This window comes from Larimichthys crocea, chromosome X, assembly GCF_000972845.2.
Source record: "Larimichthys crocea isolate SSNF chromosome X, L_crocea_2.0, whole genome shotgun sequence".
Classification (NCBI taxonomy): Eukaryota; Metazoa; Chordata; class Actinopteri; family Sciaenidae; genus Larimichthys; species Larimichthys crocea.
Window position 1 is genome coordinate 20,633,832 of NC_040020.1, and position 18,282 is coordinate 20,652,113.

The 18,282-nt window shown below is 40.0% G+C and overlaps 1 protein-coding gene across 1 annotated transcript in view; it reads left to right on the forward strand.

Annotated features, from left to right (window-relative positions):
- Positions 1-16,213: 16,213 nt before the first annotated feature.
- Positions 16,214-18,282, forward strand: part of rptor (regulatory associated protein of MTOR, complex 1) — a 199,637-nt gene continuing 197,568 nt past the window's right edge. The window contains exon 1 of the mRNA XM_027283102.1: positions 16,214-16,230. The gene's annotated coding sequence lies outside the window, so the exon portion shown is untranslated. The remainder of the gene's footprint in view (positions 16,231-18,282) is intronic.

Genomic DNA, 18,282 nt, shown 5'->3' on the forward strand with positions numbered 1-18,282 from the left:
TGGAGGCCAGGAATAGAAGCGGTCAGGTGGGGCAGTATTGATCAGCAGGAGGGGTCAGAGGATAAGCTGGTGGACACTCGTCCCACGTCAGAGCGATGTACGCAGTGTAGGAAAAATACTATAGACACAGTATGGATGCAGGTTTTCGCATGCTGGACTCTTCATACTCGTACTGTGCTAAAATACCCCAGTTTGTTCATGGACATGAACAGGGATTAAATGTTTTGTTACAGCAACAGTGAAAAACATTTGAGTACTCTATATTCCTCTCTACTAAAATGGAATTATTAAGTTTTAACTGGCCTTCGAACAAGCTTTTTTGGAAGGAAATTCTATTTATGTGCCTTTTCATCTGCTACTGTTATGTGAATATTGTGATCTATGACATAATGGCATACTTTCTTTCATGTATTCATTTGAGGTAGGTTACAGTCTTGATCAGCAGTCAGCACATATATCTGATGTTTTCGTCATGATGTTACCTCACAGACATCATCATTTAATCATTCAATTTGTTCCACCTTAATCAAGCATGTGTACATAGAAATACTATTGCTTATAACAGTGGCTGAGTTACCACTCCAAATTCTTAATGTTTCATTACAATGCATGCTTGATTTCTGACAGAGTTTTTTTTAAACACTAGGTTTCTGCTGTAAGTATTCAGCTGGACATGCTCAAACAGTTGCAGATTTTACTAGCAATGTGTTCATCTGACAAAGCCAAACTTTTATTTTTTCACAATTTTACAACGTTTGTATCATCCCATAGCAGGAAGTTACCATAATGTATCTGTAAAAGTTGTATTGTCAAACACTCACTTTCTTGGCATACTCTGTTTTTGACATAAAACTTTCTACCTATTCACACAAGTTACAACTAATGACTAAGGAGTATTAATGCCACTGAAATTTACATTGTGATAGATTACCTGTTCAGTAGACCTTTCGGCTGGATCTCTGTTCTAATTAACTTCCTCACTGGTCTATAACAAACTGACACTCAGAGAAAGCTGCCTCAGCTTCCTCTTCCTCTCTGTTCTCTTTTTGCTCCACAGTTTTCCCATCTGCAATCCCTCCATCTTCTTTTCCATCTCCCCTTTCACTCTTCAGGTTTCAGAGGCCCTGAGCAGTTGAAACTTTGGTGGATATCTTTGCTTTTTCGTTATTTAGAGCATGAAGACTCTGACAGAGGGCAGCGATCCTGTGGTCCTTCACTGACAGCTCTGCCACTGTTCAGCAGCCTTTCAGTCTCCATTCTTTTTGTTGAAAAGTTGGCTTACCATCAACTATAACCTCCTTTATTCAAATGATATTCAAACTTTTCTCAGTTTTGAAATTGTCACGTCTCCTCCCCCTTCCCTACCCCTCTTTTTAGTATTGAAAAATATGATTTTTTTGTTGCCTTTTGTGGCTGAATTTCCACTGTTGTGTTTTACAAGGCTCTGGCCTTGATCTCTAACTTGCTGTAAAAAGGATTCAGAGCTATTTAATACTTGATACAACTTTTTTTGTTTTGTTTTACTTTCTGGCTCATGGAGTTCAACATAAATTAGATTTTTGTGAATAGATAAAACATTCATGAATTCAACAATGCAAAATCATTCAAAATCTTGAGGGAAGACAACTTTTACTTACTAAATTATTGCTACATCTACACAGAAGGAATCATAGCAAAACATAAGAGCTGGAAACAAAATACAATGTGCTTTCTCAAATAAAAACAAAATTCTTCATTCATGTTCTAAGAGTCAATGAAGTCCCTCAAGGCCTGTGCAAAGAGAGAGTAGAGCAAGAAAGAAAACAAAGTAGAGAAATTGTAGAAATCAATGCAGCAATGACTATTATTGTCAACATGGGAAGCAGAGACATCTCCCCTCTGTATCATACTCTACGTCATGAGTGAAAAATGCCTATAAAAGCAAGGAACAAGACTCAAAGAAATGTTTAAGACGTTTTCTGAACTCTTGAAACTCTGACCAGGAAAAATGAGAAGACACCCAAAAGCGTAACTGCCCTTGAGATGTTTCTGCAGCAAAGCTAAACAAAGGACAGAAAGGCCAAGAGAAAAATGTTCAGTTCCCTTTTGATTGGAGTCGATGGGTTTGCAGAGGCATCTGCAGCAGTCTAAGGAATGTCTTCAACAATGTGGAGATGCAGTGGAGAGCTTAAAGAAAAAGCACATGAATTACACAAGGTATTTTTAATCAGTACTGCAGTTCACTTCCTTTGAGTATTAACGTGTTTCATCTATTTCTGCATCAGCCTGTGATTTCTTACAGAACAACTTGATATCTACTAGAAAACCTACAATGGTTATATAGCTTATATGTTAGCTAACTCTGCTTTGCATGAAGATATTGGTCTGACTCTCTACAACTGCACAACACTAAAACAACATATGTTATTTTAGGTAACAAGCATCACAAACAGTAATGTACAGTGATGAGTGTTTTAGGGTGGATATTACTTCTATACTACAAAAGTTGAAGATAAGGCTGCACAGGGTGTCCCATGTCTCACGTTGATGAACAAAGTTCAAGATGAGTGAAATCTCATTTCAATCAACAGGAGTTCAAATCAAGTCTCAAATCATTAAAAAAAAAAAGTTCAAGTCCAGCTTTAAGTCATTCAAGCCAAGCTAGCAAGTCAAATCCAAATTAAATTGTCACTAAATTGAACCAAGTCTAAGTAATTGGACACAAATTTAAGTCAGGTCACTTAACACTCGTTCTTCTTTATAAGCAAACTGAATGTTGATATGTACTATATGTCTTTTAAACCTCTGAATGATGGCTTTTCCTTTCCTTTTCCTTATGGACCTTTTATATAAAACTGAAACCAAACCCTTTCAGCACAGAAGGCCTCATAATTTTATATTCAAGTTGTGTGGCTATGCAGGTCAGACTGACCTTGTTCCAGAATTTTACCAGATCAAAACTCTTTTTCTGCTCTGAGCCTTGACTCTTTTGGGAGTCAAGGCTCAGAGTAGTCAAGATCTAATCAAGTCCTAAGTCCTAATTTTTGAGACCGATATCTGACTCCAGTCTCTAAATTTTAGGTCTCTAGTTTTATTTAACACAATGGTAAACATCCAGATTTTCCATTCTGTGTTTGCTGCTTGGTTTGATCAGTTTTACAGGAAACACAAACGGCATCCTCAACATGTTGGTGAGTATGTAAGCAGACAAACTGTCACAGATGTTCAACTGCACAGACTCACAGGGACTGAGGCTACAGATTTCCTTTTCTGTGGTCCAAAACGATGGAGGACTTCCAAGACAATGAAGAGACAAAGTGTTTTCAGTCTCTTTTATCCCAGGGGTTTCCTCCAACTGATATTTCACTACTTAGTTTAACCAGCAAACAATGTTTTGCATGGTCCAATGCTATTCTTGAGCTAAAAGTCTCTACAGACATGAAATACCAACTTCATGTCTATCTGTGTCTCCCACCTTTGGAAAGGCTGCAGTGTACCTGACCTCTTGGTGGTTTTCAGCTGGATGAAAATTAAAGGGGTGAAGACACAAATCACACATCATATAGAGTAACACAGAAGATGAACAGAGAGAACCCACCTTCTCCTTTTCATACCTTCCTGACTGAAGATAACACTCTTTGATGCATTAGGGACACTGTGTGCTCATGTACAGGTGAATATACGTGTTCATGTCTATTACTGTGTGAGCCTGCAGTGGTTGAGAAAACCCACGAGGTAACATGCAGGAGTTCTTGAAGAGAATTCTGTTTAGCATCTGTTTGACTCTGTCCTCTACTTGCCTGTCTCCTGGTATTCTCCTCCTTTACCCCTGTAAAGCTGACACCCTGTTGGTTACCACTTATTTGAGTGTAATTTGAGGCTACACTGTGTTTCACAGAGTGATATCCAAAAATTGGCAGACATTGTGTTGGAAATATATTGAAATGTTCTCTTCATTAATCATGATCAGAACAAGACGTCCTCCAAACAAATCAACCAAAATAACCCACATGAATGTTTTCTGATCTGGCACCTGCATCAAGAAGGATGCTATGATTTGTTTAGTTGTATCTCTTTGAATTATGTCCGTATTGGATGAATTCTGGACAATAATTTACATCTGATTTACATCAGATTGATAAGGTATGCCCTTCAGTGATGTAGAAGCTGTGGGGTTTGGGGGTGATAGATGGGCATGCAGTAAACCAGAATCGAACTTGTTCACTGTTTAATGATTTTTGCCTTAATCAAGTGTTGTTAATTGCCTTCCCTGATAGTGGCCACATGCAGGTATTGTATGTGCAAGAATCTTTACAACAACATTGAACCTGTTCCAAGGCTTTTGTCAAATATCAGTATTCTTGTCTGGTGATGGGGTTGCATTGGTTAGTTCTTCCAAAGTCCCAAATCACATCACAGATCTGCCACTACCAACATTTGCATCCAGTTCTGTTGCTGGCCCTCTGCTTTCAGCTCTGTTTCCTGATGGAAATATGTTCTTTCTTGTTCTAACTATTAGTGTGTTGTCTTTTGTTTGGTGAAGGACGTATCAGGGCTCTACTGCCTGCTGTGTAAACTTGCATCCATACCACGATCTTCAGGGCCATCAACCACTCAAAGTACTTACACAACACTTGTCACATTCACCCATTCATACAATGATGAATGGCATGTTAGTGCTCATAATCAGATACATATAAACACTCACAATAATACTAAGTTCACCCACTGACACACCGATTTGAGGTTAAGTATCTTGCCCAAGGACACTTCAGCTGGACTCATCACTACTACACCTTTCATATACACATAGTTATTTGATGTATTGTTAAAAATATTTAATAAAGTAGCTCTACAGATTTAATAAATCTATTAACAGAATATGGCAGAAATAGAATATAATATTCATTACTATGTTTTAATTTTTTTTTTACCTGAAAATAATCATTATGTTTTTGTTACCTCAGAATGATCTTTTTATGTCTACAGATGCCGCATGTCCTCTTTTACAGAGTTCACCATGTTGAACAGAAACTGTTGTTTCAGTAGCTCAGAATGGGCAACTAAACACTTCTCTGCTTTACATAGGAGATTTTTTGCATGTTTTGTGGCCATTGTAGTTTTTTAATGCTGGGAAACAGAGGCTGAGGTGAAGGATTGCAACTATCACCAACTACACTGCTGTTATAGAATTTTCTATCCTCAGGTAGCACGAAGTTTACGTGTGGACCTTGAGGTCCTCAGCAGTATTAGTTGTTTTTCTTTGACTAGGTGGCACCATGTCTCAACACTGTGGTGGCCAGGGTCAAAGAGGCCTGATGCTGCCTTCTTAGACATAATAGAGAGCTGGCCATTGACGTTCCAATCTGCGTAAACAGACATCTGTGTCTCCAGACTAGAATGTGTTGACAATAACACCTCCATGGGTAAAAACATTCTCTTTGACTAATTCTGGGCGTTAGTATTTGTGGTGTTATCTTTGGGTTTAGAGTGGATCTACCAGCACAAGTTCGGCAGAATGTGAGATTGACTCAAGCACCAAAGACATACTATGAGAGTGTCTCTAATTCTCCTTGATCAAGCGTCAATAAATAATACAGCATAAGACATCAGAGGCTCCTGAACACTTTCTTCCTTCCTGACCTCACCATTGACCTTTGACTTAAGCAGTTTCTCCACAACAACTGCTAGATGCCACTAAATCCAACACAAGCTTCGGTTAGGTTTAAACAAAAATTTGAAGGTTAGAAAACATGATCAAATGAAGACAGATGGTATTCAAGTTGTGACACCCAACCATCCACCCTAACCTCCTCCATTTGACCTTTTATGATAGTAATAACCCACTACTTCGAACTACATCTCTGTTTCTGACAGACAATGGTCATAATTCATACAACTGCTTTAGGGGCTCATCAGGTATAGAAAGGTAATTTTAGGCAACTGTTGTTTTTCTTGTGACGACAGTTTCTGACTAATCCCTGACTCAACAGACCTTTTTCAGGTCAGACATTTTGACATGTCATAGCAGTTAGCTAAGTAATGAGTGCAGCATATGCAGAAACCAGGGTCCTAGAACTTACTGAAATAGAACACATTCGTCCATCCATCCCTTAGCTATACCTGCTTATCCATTGGAGGGTCACAGGTGGGGGGCTCGGGCTAATCCCAGCTGACAGCAGGTAAAAGGTGCGGTACACCCTGGGTAGGTTGCCAGTCCATCACAGGGCTGACAGATAGAGACAGAAACATTCACTTTCACATTCACACCTACGGGCATTTGTGCCAATTAAACTGACCTACATAGACTGTGGAAGGAAGTCATAGCGCCCAGAGAGACTCATGCATGGAGAAAACATGCAAACTCCACACAGAAATCCTCAGCAAGCCAGACAGCAGGTAATTAATATTAATAATTTCACCTGTGTTGACAGGTAAAAACGTCAATTGTGGAAAATGCTTGCCACTGATTTCTCTTATCTTCCTCTGTCAAGTCTTCTTCAGTCTTTTCAACTTTGTCGTTATGTCCTCAGAGGCTGCTAAGCCCAATTACGTCAGCTAGATCTATCAGCATCTCCCATGCCTGGGTATTAAAACCTCTTATGTACCACCTCCTGGTGGTACAAAACCCCCGTGGTACAAACACAAACACTCCCCCGGTGCTCTGAACCCACAGTCTGGGCAGCCCAGCTAACAAACTGGGCTAACATTAGCTAACAGAAGCTATAGTTTACAGTGCTTTACTGTCTATCAGGAAACTCTGTAAATCACAGAGAGTTAATGCGAGGCAGCCGGAGGACATCAGAAAACCAGAAAACATTTTCTCCATAAAATATGATCCAGTTTCATCAAAATCAGTGAAACAGTTAGTGGTAGTGCAGAAATAGACGTACAGGTGCAGAGTCAGACACCATTCACCTGATTATATGTCAGTATGTAACATCAGAATCATTTTATACCTGTTATTTCATGGTAGAAAAGTTACACAATGCGGACTTAATACTGTCTCTCCTTCTCTGTGATCATGCATTTTAGGTTTTTGCCAAGACTACTTATTTCTTACCCATCAAAGAGTGCGCTGCAATAACTATCTTCATTGCCAAGACAGTACGTGACAAAATGTGTGTTGAATGGTGGTGAATACCTTCATAAGGAGACTCCTTTGCTTGCTCATCGACATGAGGGTCAGTTTTAGGCCCATTTAAGTGGAGTAAAGATGAGAAGAGATTCTCTGAGGTCCCTTAGGGGAGATGTGCACACGAGAGAAGTCCAGAAAAAAGATTTTTAATGAATCTGTGAACTACCTGTGTGTGTTTAGAGGGAGGCATGGGATTTTTGTAGTGTGCATAGGGCTCAAGTTGTCTTTCTGTGGGACATCAGTGCAGTAATTGGTAAGTGGATCAGGGAGAAACCAACAGAGAATTGGTTGGCCTTCACCCCCCATGGAGCTGTCTTTGTTCCATGAGGTCATATTCTGCTGCAGAGCATCAAAACACTTCTTTTCCTGAAGGACAGTTGCAAGATGACTGGAAGTTTTTTCTCGTTTTTATTACTTTATTCCCTTTGATTTTAATCTGAAATTCATGCATGCATTAAAAATACTTTTAAATCATTTTTGTCATCCTGCTAGGGCTCATTCATTTTTTACACAGTACATTGCTGTGGGTAAGAAGCTGACTCTTGTTTTTGGCAAAATTGCGATGTAACATTAATATTAAAAAAATATATATAATATAAATATAATATGAGATGGGGGGTGACAGAGGCAGGACTGCTAAGATGGCAATAACCAGAGCCACATATTTTGTGCTTCAGAAACCTGAGTGACATCATGGATACAATGTCCATATTTTATACTCTAGAGAAGAATGCTTAAAACATATAGTATACCAAGAATAAAAGTCGGGCTCTCAATACTTTTGAACTTCTCTTGCTTGCCTGTTGTACTGAGCCCTCAAACACACTTCTTAGTTCTTGACGCTGGGAGTATTCAAAGTCAGGCAAACAAACAGTCAAACAACAGTTTCTAGCAAACATGACTTAACAGAAGCTAATTGTGGAAAATCACTGTGGACTATTTTCTGCAGTGGATTAATATACATTTGATTTGCTAGTATTTATGGCAGTAGGACAGGATTAGGATGAACTCAGTGCCCATGTTATATATGGGTTCCTTTATGTTCATAATGAGCACCCACTCTGACAGTGTGACTCACTGATGTGTCATTAATAGTTTTTGGAACAATGGAGCTCAGTAGCTCAGAAGAAGAAGTTATATCCGGCTTTGGCTACACAGGCAGTACTTTCTGGTAAGATCAATTCTCTGTAGGTTGTTAGAAAGACCTCAGTATGGAATGTCTCGTTGTATATCCTCCTTCTTTAACACTGCTCTCTCCTTTTACTTCCCTCATCTCTGTGTCTCATCTTCTCTATATATTCTCTCTTCTCATGTTCCCAGTATGTCGGCATGAAGCTCATCTATTCAAGAAAAACCTAAAGGAACCTTTCCTCCGGGTTGCATTTGGACTCTCTTCTCTCTTTGCCTTGTCATTGTGAGTTTCGCAACCACATGGCTTCTTCTTGGCTTTCACTCAGCTGCTGAATCATCGCTTTGATTCACTTCTATCTGTCTGTTTCCCTCCATCATCCGCCAGCTCTCAGTCCCTCGCCACTGATCCAAGAAAAAGTTGCTGCTTCTCTGTGCTTGCTTATGTAATTCCAACTTATTTATATGTTATATTATGTAATGTTTTTGCTGCAGTAGCAACACTCAAAACAATATCCTTGCCAGTAAGGCTTTATGCACAGATGAATCGTGAAGCAAACAGTCCTCACTGCTAATGAATGCAATGTGTTCCTTATTACCATGTGGGCATTCATTATCATTATAGCTGCACTGGTGAACTGGCTACCTCTTTCGGTCCTTGCTATTTTGATTTAGCTTACAAGCTCATTCAGTAGCAGGATTTTGCTTTCATCTCCCAAACTGTTGGCCCTACTTACCATTTAAATACAACACATGTCCAATTTAGAATAACATCTGTGTTGTTGCTGTACAGTTTAATGCAGCACCTTCTGTTCAGTTAAAATGCCTAAATTGAATTTACATAAATGTACAGAAAATAAACAGTTGATCAAATTCACAACAGATTCATGGAGCATGGAGTTTGAAAGACGGCTGTTGATTCTTCAGGGCGGGGTCTAATTAAGAGAAGCCATCATCATGGGAAATGTAGGAGCCAGGAGATTTGGTATAAATTAGGATATCTCTCTATCTGCTGCATGGATTTTCCCCACTCCTCTACACACTGTAATTCTGGGTTATCCCCAGACATCAATTCACAGTTGTGAGAGAAACATGCTAAAATATTTAGTCTTAAATCCAAACTGTGAGACACATCCAGACAGATAATTGGGGGTTTCACAATCAAAGACAGTCTGTTTCAAAATACTGAGATTTAGGAGAATAATCTTACAATGCAATTATGCAGAATTCAATGGCAGACACTAACATTATAAGCAACACTTTTAAATAAAATTTAAATTAAAAAAAGAAAAACTGGGTATAGCCATATGCTTTGGTAATAACGATCAGTTGGTCACTCGGTTGGCTTACCACTTTGGTCCAGACTGAATTGTCTTGGAAATTGCTAGATGGATTGCCATGAAATCTTGTACAGACATTCATAATTCCCAGAGGGTGAATCCTGCTGACTCTGGTGGACCTTTCATCTACAGATATTCACAGTGCCCAGAGGATAAATCGTTAGCCCTTTGCTGAACTCCTGACTTTTCATCAGCAGGTTAAAGTTTTCAGTTATCCAGTGAAATATCTTGAAATCTACAAGATAGATTGGCACAAAATTTGGTGCAGACATTAATGGTTGCCAGAGGATGAAACCCATGACTTTGATGATCTTCTGACATTCCCTCTAGCACCACCATGAGGTTGAGATTTTTGTTTTTTAGTGTAATACTTCAACAACTGTGGATAAATGACCATAAAATTTGGTTCAGACATTTTAATTTTTTTTTTAAGAGTATTATTATTATTTGGCCTTTTTATGCCTTTAATGATAGGACAGCTGAAGATAGACAGGAGGAATGACACACAGTAAATTAGCCGTCCGATGCGGTATTTGAACTGGGGCCAGCTGCAGCGAGGACTGTAGCCTCCACACATGGGGCGGCTGCTTAACCCACTACGCTACCAACTGCCCCCAGACATTCATTTTACCATCATGATGAACTGCTACGACCTGCCTTGCCTGCCATCATCAGGTCAAATGTCTAATTTTTTCCAGTGTTTTAGCCTTCAGAAGTAATGACATTTATCAACCTCAGAGCTAATTAGTAAATCTTTGCATGCTGACGGGGAGTGACACCAGAATGTCTTTTTGACACGTGTGTAGGATCAAAAACAATGACTGAAGAAATCCAGGAATCCTGCTCACTGTCGACCACTTGAACTCTCTCTTTCTTAAAGTTTCTCAACTTCATCAGGTAAAATTTGTCAAGCAGTCAGTTTTAAATGTGCGCAGGTAAAATGTTATGTCATGAAAGAGTGTGTCTGTTTGTGTGTACAGTATACCTGTGAATATGCATTAAACAGTTCACAGCTGACCTCATTACTTTGCACATCCGTTGGCATTGGTCCCAGATGAAGGCAAGGCAAGTGGGCAGGTGTGTGTGTGTGTGTGTGTGTGTGCGTGTGAGAGAGAGAGAGGGAGAGAGAGAGAGAGAGAGAGAGAGAGTGCTAGTTTAATGTGTCACTTATGTTCCTCTTCTCCCAGGAGGCCACATGGAGGGGCGAGGAAGCGGCCTTGCTGAATGGCAGATTTGGGCCAATTAAGCTGGAACTGGAGCATATATACACAAATTTATACGTGCACACACACACACACACACACACACACACAGATACACACACATACACACATGCTGTAGATGTAGCTGTTCCCCGACCTGAGAACACGCTGTGGATGCAGCCTCCCGCCCTCTAATACACACACACAGACACACTTCCCTTCTGTTCCACATCTTACAGGCACTTAAGCAGGTACTCAGTCTGTTTTGTGTCCACATAAACACACACAGACTGTATGCTTACACACACACACAGACAGACACTGCAGTACATTTCTAACTTTTGTCCTTTACGTGTGCTTTTTTTCTTCTCCTCCTCCTCTGGGAAAACTGATTGATCCCATCCTGAATAGATTTCCCTTCAGTGGAAATCTGCTCAGCAATATTCATATCAAACATCGCCTGTTCTCGCTTCCTCTCAGACTCTGACTCTGAACATCGGCTCAATGTCATACAAGGCTGAGAAAGGCTCCAGTACATCTGTAGCTGAATATTCTTCTCTTCCTTAAATCCCCACAGTGAGACGGCAACACGGGCTACTGAGTGCGAACTCTAGCCGCGTGTGTGTGTATGAGAAATAGTGTGTGTCTATGTGTCTTCGAGTGTATTCTCACATTTATACTGAAGCACACAGGAAAGTCAGAGATTGTGTTTGTGTGTTTGTGTGGGGTTTTTTTTTTTGGTTTTTTATTTTGTTTCTGTCATGACTGCTCTGCCTGCCTGCCGCACCAGCAGACACAACCGCAACAGAAATTCTCAGTCCCGATTCAGGCTCGTTCAATTATTCATACTGCTATTGCGGTGCTCTGGCACACACAGAGAGAGAGAGAGAGAGAGAGAGAGAGAGAGGAGGAAAGAGGCAGTGAAGGAAAGGAGGGAGAGAGAGTGAGAGGGAGAAATAAAGGGAAGAGGAGAGAGAGGGGGGAGTGTATTGGTGTTTCCTAAGAAAGGCAGCTTTAGAGATGGAATATGTATGTGCGCCCAGTGGCAGCATCTACTCTGTTTCACTGCTTCTCATAACCTCTCCCATCTCTGGTTACTTTCTCTCCCTGTGTCTTTTGTCTGCCTCACTTTACTCCATTTGATCTGTCTTTCTCTTTCACGTCGTCTCATTGCTTTTCCCCCCTTCTCCCTTTTCCAGCCTCTTTCCTGTTCACCTCATCTGTCGCTCTCTATCTGCTTTATTTACAGACCTCTCCTCACACCCTCTTCCTCGTTACCTCTTCCCGCATGACACTGTATCCCTATCCTCCTCCTCAGGACCCGGATCTCAGGACGAGCCCAACCATTAGAGTCTTCTCAAGTCAAGGCAGAGGCGCGGTGTTAATCAGGATGAGACTGCAAACTCACTCAAGGACACTTTATAGCGCTCATACTGCTGACCTTGAATACGTGATTACTCTCTATACTTACGCCCCCCTCAGGGAAGTTACATCATCCCATTTACAGTTCATCCCACACCCCACAAGCCCCTTTGGAGTCTGGGGCTGTAAAAGACAAGTCCAGGACCTATCTTCGGACCTTTTGACCTGCTTGTCTCCAGGTACCCAATTTGTCTTGTCTCCTGTGTTTTTACTTTTCATCCCCTCTGTGATCTTCTCATCCACACCCTTTACTCTTATGGGTTTTCTCAATACATCAGACCACTGTGAGCCCCCCTCCTTTCCGTTATGGAAATCACTGGCCTCCTCTGGTGGATGGCTCGTTTCTGTGAAATATGGGCTCTAACTGGCTCCCCAGAGACAGACAGAGAGAGAGAGAAATGTGGGAGTATGGGAGGGTGAACATGCGGGAGGGGAAAATAAAAAAGAGCGTATGCCTGCTTAGTTGGGTTCACAGTGAGAGAAATAAAGATGATGAAGGAGGAGGAGGGAATATGAGAGAGAAGACTGGAGGGGGAGAGTGATGGGCATATAAAGTCTGAAAGTACAGAACACAGTGTGCTGAGGAACATTTGGAGAAACCAAAAGCTGTGTCAATAAATCTTTTAAACTGTACACATCTATGTAATTGTCATTATGGAAGTTTCAGTGCTACCACTCTTCATGAATAGTTTATAGGTTAAAAGTAACTGCTTTATTATGGGTTATTGAAACATTTACTAATTCAGTTTTCATCAGTTATATGAGACCAAAGCCTTGAAAATGTGTCTTCAGTAGGTATTTTTCTATAACATCAATCATAGATAAAGTTACTACAAGGAGTTTTTAACTGGTTATGAAATAGTTTCCATTTAATACTGACTCCTCTGATCTATGATTTTCATGAGCAAACAAGACTATCCGTGATATATAGTTAATCATCAATCAATCATCATGATGCCTGGCACTGGGTTCGATCCCCCTCAAAATCATATCAAACTATGTATGGCACACAGACTGAAGTCTCACAGTTGTCAGGGTCTGTCATGTGTCAGTTTCCTGTTTTATTTTGATAGTCTTTGTCAGTTTCCTGTTTTATTTTGATAGTCTTGTCTCTGTGTTCACTTCACTTGCCCGCCAAGCCAGGTGGGGACTTTTCTTTTCTCGGTTTAATTTCACTCTGTCATATTGTCCAGGAAGCAAGAACACAAAGCCTGACACCATGTCACGTATTCATCGCACCCGAGTCAGACTCCTCAGATCCAGAACCCATCCTCCCTAAAACCTGCAGCGTGGGAGCCTTCACCTGGAGTGTATAAGGCAGTGGTATAGAGGCTCTCAGGGCAATTCCAGCACCCCCTGAGACCCCCATGAACAGGTTGTTTGTTCCCCCTTCCCTCCGGCGGGAGGTTATTAAGTGGGCTCATGAAAGCATGTCATCCTGGCACCCGCCAAACCCTCTTCAGAGTGTTGGAGCGGTTCTGGTGGGCTAATGCCAAGCATGACGTGTCAAAGTATGTCGCTGCCTGCCCTGTCTGCCCTAGAAAAAAAAAGCTAAAAGTCCCCACTGTTGCTGTTGCTTCCATTTACAGAGGCCATTGACATGTAATCACTTGGCTGCATGACTGCTTCTTTAGACAGTATACTCTACTTCAATGAATATGATATGGCAAGTACTACTTGAAGTTTACTCTATATTTCAATTTCACAATTTGGTTTCATGTTTTACTGAAATAACCAGTGCCATCTGATTTACTTGTGTGTGTGTATAGTGAATAATTCATATTGAGGGTTGCATAGATTGTGTTGTATGCTCTACATAATGTAAACCCCTTGAGGCAAATTTATACTATGATACCGGACTACATACATAAAATTGTCTTGGCTTTAGTATGTTATCTACTTATATTTCTTCCAATCTGCAGTCTTTTTACAGATTTCGTGCCACTTGCTTATCATTCATTTTAACAATCCTTGAACAGAAACTATTGCTCAGCTGTTCATGAAAATTAAAATAGAAACGAATCAGTTAAACTCACTTAAAATCTTCAACCTGGACTCTCAGTGTGACTAAACATTGTGTATATTCTCAGATGAAGTTCATAGTGGAAACTCAGGGTCCAGTGATTGACAACCTGCTCAATCTCGGACGCAAGACTTACATGTATTTCCATAGAGAATACAAGTTTGGCACCAGTTTCTGGAAACTAAAGGTACCTACCACTTCACCACTGCTCTGTCTGTCTTTTATTTTCTTTGTAATTCCATGTTTTACTCCCCCAAGCACCTGTGATGTTTAAATGTTACTCTTTCTTTCTTACATTTGTAACTGTAAAATATTGCTTGTCCAAGTTTACTGTGCTTTATTGATAACAACAACATTGTCACAACAGGTAGACTATAAGAGTTTATTCTTTGAATCCACCTTTCATTGACATATTTATACTGTCATTGACATTTCATGCTGACTGTGGAGGTTTGTCCAATCCCAGCATCTGACTGGAGGCCGCAGCATGACCTCGGGCTCGTGGAGCCCTATTTGCTGATCACGTTATAACGTGACACTTTTCACTCTGGTACTCTACCTGTTGTGTTCTTACTTTGGTTATTTCATGCACCAGCTTCTAAATCTGTCTGTCTCACAATTTACGCTACAAAACAGTGACACAAAGATTTAATCTGATTTGTGTCCAATATTTTGAGAGACACACAGACAGTCAGAGAGAGTGAACGAGCGCCTCGATAAAGCCGGTTAATCAGATGAATAAAAGGTTATATTCTGATATTTTTTTTCTGTTATGGCAGCAATATGCTTCGGTAGAAATCAACTCTGAAATGTTTAACCCTGAAATTTCAAATCCATTTTTGCTGTGTAGTTACAGAACAAGTCATATTTCTCTTTTTAATCTTACAAACTTGTAATAGATAGCTAATACATCATCTGTCCGAGCTGCAAACCGCTGTGTTTAAAAAGGAAAAACAGTATGAAGAATAAGCTTTCAAAATGAATGCACAAGCGAGAAATATCAAGATCATTACGACAGGAGGCACAGTAAACACTACCACTTTTGTCCTCAGGGGCCGCCAGATTAAACACAGGACTGGAAAAATCAGGACTGATTTGACAACATTAGACTGTGACCAAGCGTCCCACCAGCTGTCGTCAGATTCTGATTGCGAAGTTGCTAAATTCTGATTGGTGTGTGTACCGTATGTATACAAGTTCCCACTTCAAACCACTTGTTTTACCAGTCTATTGACATTATAACAGTAAAACTAATGTACTGTTGTAAAAAGCCCTTTATTAATGACTTAGTAGAAATACAGACTTTGTTGCTAATTAGAAGATGAGACAGTCATGATGTATTATTAATGACTTGTTACACAACATTGTTAAAAAGCGAGAAGCCATGTGCATTTATTAATGGCTTGCTAACATTTATAACTGCAGCCTTGATGGCTGAGTTATTCTTCCCCAGCTGGCAACCCAAAAGTTGTTCATATTTATGGCCTATAAATAAGAATAAATCAAATGATTTGTTAACCATTAATAAAGCCATTAATTTCAACTCATAAATAGAGACAATTTATAAATGTGATATCATCATACATACACAAGACTAAGAGAAACAAGAAGGCACACATACTACTTTGTTATAAAGACTTGTGTGAGCCCCTCTAAACACTTATTTATTAAGTTTCTCAATAAAAATTTCTTTACTAAATCTTAATTGAGTAACATTCCTGCCTTCATTATTAAAATATGTTATTTATATTATTCCTATAATATATATTTATAATAAAGCATTCATCTAGTTCTTGTTTTGATGTGATCACATTTGTCTGCCTCATAGATTCTGATTTCCGCTGGGGAGTTCACCCGAGACAACCTTTCAAATGAGATCAGGACTCTTGTCGATGAAGACTCCTCCCCTTCACCTTCCCCAGTGTTCCCCCAGCTTCCTCTTTGACATCCTGTTGTCGTGCGTCAGCCATACATATTTCATTGAGGATTCAGCGAGGGGTAAGTGGCAGTAGGTTAAAGGTAGGCACATTAATAAATCAAAGCAGATCGGAAAAGGCATGATGGGATTTCATACAGAGCTGATGCTGTTGTGTTTTTTTCTCTTCTCTTGAACTAAAACTTTACATTCATGCATGTATGTTTGATTTATGTATGCTTAAAAAAAACAAAATTTCAAAATGCAGTGAGGAATAAACACCCATTCATGAAAAACACGCTCTTACTGAGAGGTACAGTGACCAGGAGGTAACCTGGAATCACCTGGGAAAAACTCATCACAAAGGAAACACCTGAGAGCCCTGAGCACTGCAGGCGAGAACATCCATCTGTGGAGGGTTGGGCTATAACGCTGCAGGGTCTCAGATCAAACGCACACTTCAAAAGGCTTCCGCATCTCAAAGAACGGCCGGAATTGTCAGGATTGTCCGAAGTTGTTTAGGATGCAGACAACCTCACATAGATACCGATATCTCAAAGCGCTTTTTATTATTCATTCAGAAAGTTTGCTTTTGGGTTATTAAACAGCTACAAGCCCATGCAGCAGTATGTGAACAGTGTTAATACGTAAAAACACAACCAGTTCGATACGATGCGAGTTGTTGAGTTCAGTCAAAGCAATAAATAAATGCTCTGGTGTCAAACAAGGATACTTTATAATGGTGGCCGGGAAACCAACACAGTGAAGCTACAACACTGCTCACAGACTGAACTAGTCTCCTGGTAATCTAAAATATGCTGCAGATTTAACAACCTTTAAATATAAATTTAATATTTTTGTTTTGCTGTGCCTTTGACTGATTAATTAATTGAAGACGTGGAAAACTGTTTTCCACGTCTTTTCTGTTTTCAGTTTGTTCTCTTTTAAGTTTTTTCTTTTTGAATATTGTTTTTTAATGTTATTGTTTAATGCATTTATTAAAGACACATTCATGAATGAGCATAGCCGGGGTTACCCCGTTAGGGGGCCTTTGGGCAAAATTTCCATTTCTGTGCAACAACAAAAACAACCAACAAGAGGTGAACCTCGGGTTCTGGGGCCTTGGGGCAGTTGTCTACAAGTGTAAATTCTGAATCTTTTTGCAGATAATGATCATTTTGTTCAGGTCAGATTTGTAGTCACTGTCTAAATAGATCATTCACATTTTTCTAAGCCAATCAATCTTTGTTCAACATACAACTTACAACTGTAAGTGAGCGCATCACTGTTCATGGTGTCACATTGTTGATTCTGACCATGAGAATCAGATCTGAAGAAGCCACGTATATGCCTCACTGAGTTGTACCATATACAGTACAAAAAATGGACATCGTATTTAAACATGGACAGAGACGTAGAGCGTGGGCAGACCTGAGGTGGGCTTAATGAAGCCTGGTTGCTCAAACAAGCCACCTGGAATGTCAATCAAAGCTGCCACGCTCTTAGTTATGCATAACTATAAGTCTTAATATAATTTGAACGAGTAAATTAGCTATAGAGACCATTTTAATATGGGGCCTTATGGACATTGACTAGTTCTCTAGCCAGCTTCAAGTCGCTGTCTGAGAAACTGCTGTTTTTGTCACTTCCACATTGGCTTCAATTCACAGACACAAAAGTTGCAGCTTGGTTATTACATTAGAGTTGGCTTTCACAGTGCCTTCAGACACTAGAGAGGGGAGCTCCACTGCTAAAAGATACCGATTCAGTGAGTGATGATGCATTTCAGCGTAGCAAGTTCAGATTCTGTGTTAGAGATTGGGTCATACATGTTCTGAGCACCTCCACAGCTCTTCAGTTTTCCAGAAATTGATTGTTAAGGTTGGCATCACTCTAACAAGATCAACATAGAAGAAAATATGCAGATAAGAGCAGAATTTCCAGTACTGAGTAAAAGAAATTATAAACATGCAGAAAGTTAGCAGGACTGGCACAATGAAGCAGTTTATGACCTGACTTACTGTCAGGCCATAGACCCGGGTCTTACTGTCTCTTATTGAACAACAGCAGATGAGACCGCATTAATGAAACCTAATGGGACAGTTGAGGCTAATTACCTCGCAGCATAGCAGTCT